Raw genomic sequence first — 7,982 nt, 5'->3', positions numbered from 1 at the left:
ATGGCAGGGCGCGCTCAACAGACCTAGAGATAAACCTGCTGAGAGCAGCCACGCAACCGGCAAGTCTTTGTACATCCTTGACGCGCTTTGGTGCTTCAATCTGCTCAACGGCCTTGATCTTGTCGGGATTGGCTTCGATTCCCCGCTGAGATACGAAGAACCCGAGAAGCTTGCTGGAGGGAACTCCAAACACACACTTCTCTGGGTTGAGCTTGAGGCTGATCTTGCGCAGATTTGCAAAGGTCTCGTCTAAATCTTGAATCAGGGTTGCTCTGTCCTTGCTCTTGACTACTATGTCATCCATGTATGCTTCCACATTTCTGTGTATCTGCAGCTCAAGAGCGACATGAACTACTCTTGCAAACGTTGAACCAGCATTTTTTAATCCGAAAGGCATCCGTACGAAACAGTACGTGGCACATGGAGTAATAAATGCGGTCTTCTCCTCATCCTCTTCTGCCATGAAGATCTGATGGTATCCTGAGTATGCGTCAAGAAATGAAAGCAAATCACATCTGGCCATGGAGTCAACAATCTGGTCAATGCGCGGCAAAGGAAATGGGTCTTTGGGACAAGCTTTGTTAACATCGGTAAAATCAATACAAAGTCTCCATTTCCTGTTCGCCTTGCGCACGACTACAGGATTGGCCAACCACGTAGGATGGAGCGCTGCTCTCTCTTTCTCAGCTTTGGGAAGGCGAGGGAGCGACGGAGATTTCTGAGATTGGAAGCAGCAACTGGGAAATGGGTGAGCTGCCCCTGTTTCCTCTGCTTATAAAGAGGGAGGGGCGGACATTCCGCATTTCCGAATAAGGAAACCACCCACGATCCCTCCCACGACGCCGCATTCAACGCGTGCCTAAGCGGAAGGCCGTAGGTTCGACCCCTACCTGGCACGCCAAAGATGTCGGGGGACTGATCCACGAACACCTATGGGACCGGCGGGCCGAGTCCCTTTCGATTCGGTGAGGGCGGAGGCCGTGCAAAGAGCGGTTCGAGGCGAGGCACGCGAGTAGTTTACCCAGGTTCGGGCCGCACGGATGCGTAAAACCCTACTCCTGCTTTGTGGTTTGTATTGATTTCTTGCTCGGGAGCGTGGAGTGCTACAGTACACACCAGCAGCTAAAGAGACCGAGCGGGAGTGTTCTCCTAACAAGCTAACTAGCTAGCCCGTTCACCAGCCAACTAGCTAACCTCCCCTACGTTGCGCATGGGCCTCCTTTTATATGCTCAAGGGGTCACCGACAGGTGGCAACGTAGACAAGGGTGAAAATGGAAAGGTGCTGCGGTAGGTACAGCTACCTGCTACAGTGTATCATACCTAACCCTGACGGCAGGGGACAAGGGCATTAAATGCCCGTCTGCGTCGCCTAAACAGTGCAAAAGGGACCGCCAGGGACGCCACCGCTTGCCACGATGGCAATCTTGTCAGTGCCGCTTGCCACCGCGCACCCCTGGCTGCACAGCCTCCCGCCACGTACGCCTGGAAGGGTCCCAGAGCGATACATTGGTGGATGTGCTGGAGCGCGGGCGCGGAGTGGTGGCTTGCCGTGGCAAGCGCCTTGCCGTGGTCGTTGTCATGTCGTGTCCGGGAGCTTGTCGCTCACCGGGCCTTACCGGGGCGCGTGGCGCGCCGCGGCAAGTTCCTTGAGATGCCTAGGGTGGCCTTCCCGGCAAGCTCCTCTTGCCGGGGTCTTGAGATGCTTTTGTTGCCTTTCCCGGCAAGCTCCTCTTGCCGGGGTCTTGTCTTCTTGACTTGGATACTTTGTTCTTGAATGGCTCCAAAGGAACCAGGGAGGACCTTGGCGGTCACCCGGCAAGCCTTGCCGCGGGACGCTGCGACTGCCCGTGCACAAGTTCGGGATACTAGGGTACCCCTACTCTAGTACACCGACACCGTGATCAACTCCTTGATCACATTGTGCACATGATGATGTCCTACCGAGTGGGCCCAGAGATACCTCTCCGTCACACGGAGTGACAAATCCCAGTTTCGATTCGTGCCAACCCAACAGACACTTTCGGAGATACCCGTAGTGCACCTTTATAGTCACCCAGTTACGTTGTGACGTTTGGCACACCCAAAGTATTCCTACGGTATCCGGGAGTTGCACAATCTCATGGTCTAAGGAAATGATACTTGACATTAGAAAAGCTTTAGCGAACGAACTACACGATCTTTGTGCTAGGCTTAGGATTGGGTCTTGTCCATCACATCATTCTCCTAATGATGTGATCCCGTTATCAACGATATCCAATGTCCATGGTCAGGAAACCGTAACCATCTATTGATCAACGAGCTAGTGAACTAGAGGCTTACTAGGGACATGGTGTTGTCTATGTATCCACACATGTATCTGAGTTTCCTATCAATACAATTCTAGCATGGATAATAAACGATTATCATGAACAAGGAAATATAATAATAACTATTTATTATTGCCTCTAGGGCATATTTCCAACAGATGCCTTTATCATCAATGGGAGACCATGTAGGATCACACTAGAAGATGTAGCGCATATAACAGACATGCCCTGCCATGGGAAGAAGCACGTCCCTTCAATCTTGATGATAATATGGAGTTGTGGAAGAAACTGAAAGACCGTAATGACACCAAAATAACTTTCAAAGGATTGCTAGCCAAGATGAAAGTCGACAGCACACCAAATTTTGTCAGGCCATTTGTGTTGTACACCATAAGCAAATATGTATGCCGAACAAAAGAGGAGTATGTGGATAACAAATATATTGGGATTGTTAGAAACGTTGAGACGATAAAGGGCACAAATCTTGGACAGCTAACGCTTGACTATCTTATGGATAGCATGAAGAATTTTGTAAATGGTGAGGCAATTCTGGAGGGGAATCTACCACTGCTGCAGGTAATTTGTAGTAGTACAATTATCAATTACCTAACATACATTACATACTATACGGGAATGTTTGTAAACTGCTTTTGTTGTCATGCAGACATGGTACTATGAGAAGTTCAGAGTGCACCAATTGGACTCTAGCATCTCGCATGAATCAAGGTTAAGGTCGCTGATCCAGAACTGGAGCGAGGAGAAGGCAAAAAAGGTTGACAATATAATCTAGAATAATTATCTGGGAGTTGGAGAGGTAAAATGTCAGCACATTGCCTGGATTATGTAACATATATATTTTCTAAATCATACTAACGACACTAAACTGCAGTATGGTGAGGACCTGATGAGGCCTTTCATTCCAGCACGAGATGGTACGCTGGCCAAACCAAAGACTGGCGCTCAGGTAAATGAGTTACATAAGGCACAAATATATATTGTAACATTCCAACTGGTATGAAGTTATATGATTGTAACTGTTTCAAAGTCTCAGATTAAGGTACTCGTCGGACGTGTATTGACTGATTTGCAAGAAGTTGCCTCCCTCGTGCGGGAGTTCAGTACAAAACAAAACCATAGGATGTGCACCCTTTAAAATAAAATGGATGAGTGCCTTAGGCGTACCCGTACAAATGGCAAGCTCGCGGAGGACCTCATCAAAGAATTGAAGGTAAGCTTAGAATTATGAGATTAGTATATATAATTGGAAATTTACGTGTACAAGTTTTTTTCTAATTTAGTTTACTATCAAAACACCCCAGACTAACATGTATTTTTTAAAGAAAAAACACGATGGAATATTTCCAGGAGTGGACGACATACATCTATCTGACCTCGGGGCACCTTCACACCCAATGGAGGCCTCTGTTGAGAATGCTGAGCAGGCTTCTGACCAGGGGAAACAAAAGGACGTCACGGAGGTCGATGCTAAGCACGATTGTAAGCAGGGAACATGTGACCAACATCCAAAGAGTTTACTAGTGTCACTAAACTAGTTCACATCATCATGTGATTAAGACTCAATGAGTTCTGGGTTTGATCATGTTTTGCTTGTGAGAGAGGTTTTAGTCAACGGGTCTGCAACATTCAGATCCGTATGTACATCGCAAGTTTCTTATGTCATCTTGTAGATGCAACTACTACGCTACATTTGGAGCTATTCCAAATAACTGTTCTACTATACGAATCCAGTTTACTACTCAGAATAATCTGGATTAGTGTCAAAGTTTGCATCGGCGTAAACCTTTACGAAGAACTCTTTTATCACCTCCATAATCGAGAAAATTCCTTAGTCCACTAGTTACTAAGGATAACTTTGACCGCTGTCCTGTGATCCATTCTTCGATCACTCTTGTACCCCTTGACTGACTCATGGCAAGGCACACTTCAGGTGCAGTACATAGCATAGCATACTGTAGAGCCTACGTCTTAAGCATAGGGGACGACCTTCGTCCTTTCTCTCTATTCTGCCGTGGTCGAGCTTTAAGTCTTAACTTCATACCTTACAACTCAGGCAAGAACTCCTTCTTTGACTGATCCATCTTGAACACCTTCAAGATCATGTCAAGGTATGTGCTCATTTGAAACTACCATTAAGCGTTTTGATCTATCCTTATAGATCTTGATGCTCAATGTTCAAGTAACTTAATCTAGGCTTTCCATTGAAAAACACTTTCCAAATAACCCTATATGCTTTCCAGAAATTCTATGTCATTTCTGATCAACAATATGTCAACAACATATATTCATCAGAAATTCTATAGTGCTCCCACTCACTTCTTTGGAAATACAAGTTTCTCATAAACTTTGTATAAACCCAAAATCTTTGATCATCTCATCAAAGCGTACATTCCAACTCCGAGATGCTTACTCCAGTCCTTAGAAGGATTGCTGGAGCTTTGCATACTTATTAGCATATTTCAGGATTGACAAAACCTTCCGGTTGTATCACATACAACCTTTCCTCAAGAAAATCGTCGAGGAAACAATGTTTTGACATCCTATCTGCAAGATTTCATAAATAATGCAGTAATCGCTAATATAATTCCAATAGACTCTTAGCATCGCTACGAGTGAGAAAGTCTCATCGTAGTCAACTCCTTGAACTTGTCGGAAAACATCTTAACGACAAGTCGAGCTTTCTTAATGGTGATACTTACCATCATTGTCCGTCTTCCTTTTAAAATCCATATGTACCTAACAGCCTTACGACCATCAGTAGTTCTTCCAAAGTCTACACTTTGTTTCATACATGTATCCTATCTCGGATTTTATGGCCTCGAGCCATTTATCAGAATCCGGGCCCACCATCGCTTCTCCATGGCTCGTAGGTACATTGTTGTCTAGCAACATGACTTCCAAGACAGGATCACGTACCAGTCTGAAGTAGTACGCATCCTTGTCATCCCACGAGGTTTGGTAATGACTTGATCTGAAGTTTCATGATCACTATCATAAGCTTCCACTTCAATTGTTGTAGGTGCCACAGGAACAACTTCCTGTGCCCTGCCACACACTAGTTGAAGAGACGGTTCAATAACCTCATCAAGTCTCCACCATCCCCCCACTCAATTCTTTCGAGAGAAACTTTTCCTCGAGAAAGGACCCGATTCTAGAAACAATCCCTTATTGCTTTTGAATCTGAGACAGGAGGTATACCCAACTGTTTTGGGTGTCCTATGAAGATGCATTTATCCGCTTTGGGTTCGAGCTTATCAGCCTGAAACTTTTTCACATAAGCGTCGCAGCCCCAAACTTTTAAGAAATGACAGCTTAGGTTTCTCTAGTTCATATGGTGTCATCTCATCGAAATTACGTGGTTCCCTATTTAAAGTGAATGTGGTTGTCTTTAATGCCTAACCCATAAACATCGTGGTAATTCGATAAGAGACATCATGGTATGCATCATATCCAATAGGGTGCAGTAATGATGTTCGAACACACCATCACACTATGGTGTTCTAGGTTGTATTAGTTGTGAAACAATTTCCACAATGTCTTAATTCTGTGCCAAACTCGTAATTCAGATATTCATCTCTGTGATCATATCATAGATATTTTATCCTCTTGTCACGACGATCTTTCAACTTCACCCTGAAATTACTTGAACCTTTCAATAATTCAGACTCGTGATTCATCAAGTAAATATACTCAACATCTACTCAAATCATCTGTGAAGTAAGAACATAACGATATCCACTACATGCCTCAGCACTCATTGGATTGCACACATCAAAATGTATTACTTCCAACAAGTTGCTTTCTAGTTCCATTTTACTAAAAACGAGGCTTTCGGTCATCTTGCCCATGTGGTATGATTTGCATGTCTCAAGTGATTCAAAATCAAGTGAGTCCAAACGGTCCATTTGCATCGAGTTTCTTCATTCATATACACCAATAGACATGGTTCGCATGCCTCAAACTTTTTAAAAACGAGTGAGCCCAAAGATCCATCAACATGGAGCTTCTTCATGTGTTTTATACCGATATGACTTAGATGGCAGTGCCACAAGTAGGTGGTACTATCATTACTATCTTTTGGCATGAACATGTGTATCACTACGATCGAGATTCAATAAACCATTCATTTTAGGTGTAAGACCATTGAAGGTATTATTCAAATAAACAGAGTAACCGTTATTCTCCTTAAATGAATAACCGTATTGTGATATACATAATCCAATCATGTCTATGCTCAATGCAAACACCAATCTCGATGGTAGAGGGAGCGTGCGATGCTTGATCATATCAACATTGGAAAAACTTCCAACACATATTGCCATCTCACCTTTAGCTAGTCTTCGTTTATTCCGTAGCTTTTATTTCGAGTTACTAACACTTAGCAACCGAACCGGTATCTAATACCTGGTGCTACTAGGAGTACTAGTGAAGTACACATTAACATAATACATCCAATATACTTCTATCAACCTTGCCAGCCTTCTTATCTACCAAGTATCTAGGGTAATTCTGCTCCAGTGGTTGTTCCCTTTATTACAGAAGCACTTAATCTCGGGTTTGGGTTCAACCTTGGGTTTCTTCACTAGAGCAGCAGCTGATTTGCCATTTCATGAAGCATCCCTTTTTTGCCCTTGCCCTTCTTGAAACTAGTGGTTTCACCAACCATCAACAATTGATGCTCCTTCTTGATCTGTACTTTTGTGGTGTCAAACATCGCGAATATCTCAAGGATCATCATATATGTCCCTGATATATTATAGTTCATCACGAAGCTCTAGCAGCTTGGTGGTAATGACTTCGGAGAAACATCACTTTCTCATCTGGAAGATCAACTCCCACTCGATTCAAATGATTGTTGTACTCAGACAATCTGAGCACAAGCTCAACAATTGAGCTTTTCTCCCTTACTTTGCAGGCTAAGAAAATCGTCGGAGGTCTTATACCTATTGACGTGGGCACGAGCCTGAAATCCCAATTTCAGCCCTCGAAACATCTCATATGTTTCGCGATGTTTCAAAACATCTTCGGTGCCTCAACTCTAAACCGTTTAACTGAACTATCACGTAGTTATCAAAATGTGTATGTCAGATGTTCGCAACATCCACAGACGTCGTTCGAGGTTCAGCACACTGAGCGGTGCATTAAGGACATAAGCCTTCTATGAAGCAATGAGGACAATCCTCAGTTTACGGACCTAGTCCGCATAATTGCTACTATCAACTTTCAACTAAATTTTCTCTAGGAACATAACTAAACAGTAGAACTGAAGCACGAGCTACGACATAATTTGCGAAGACTTTTGACTATGTTCAGGATAATTAAGTTCATCTTATGAACTCCCACTGAAATAGACATCCCTCTAGTCATCTAAGTGATTACATGATCCGAGTCAACTAGGCCATGTCCGATCATCACGTGAGACGGACTAGTCATCATCGGTGAACATCTTCATGTTGATCATATCTACCATACGACTCATGCTCGACCTTTCGGTCTCTTGTGTTCTGAGGCCATGTCTGTACATGCTAGGCTCGTCAAGTCAACCTAAGTGTTTTGCATGTGTTCCGAGGCCATGTCTGTACATGCTAGGCTCGTCAACACCCGTTGTATTCGAACGTAAGAATCTATCACACCCGATCATCACGTGGTGCTTCGAA

Source organism: Triticum aestivum, chromosome 6A (assembly GCF_018294505.1).
Source record: "Triticum aestivum cultivar Chinese Spring chromosome 6A, IWGSC CS RefSeq v2.1, whole genome shotgun sequence".
Classification (NCBI taxonomy): Eukaryota; Viridiplantae; Streptophyta; class Magnoliopsida; order Poales; family Poaceae; genus Triticum; species Triticum aestivum.
The sequence above is the reverse complement of the archived record's forward strand: the minus strand, read 5'-3'. Positions refer to the sequence as shown.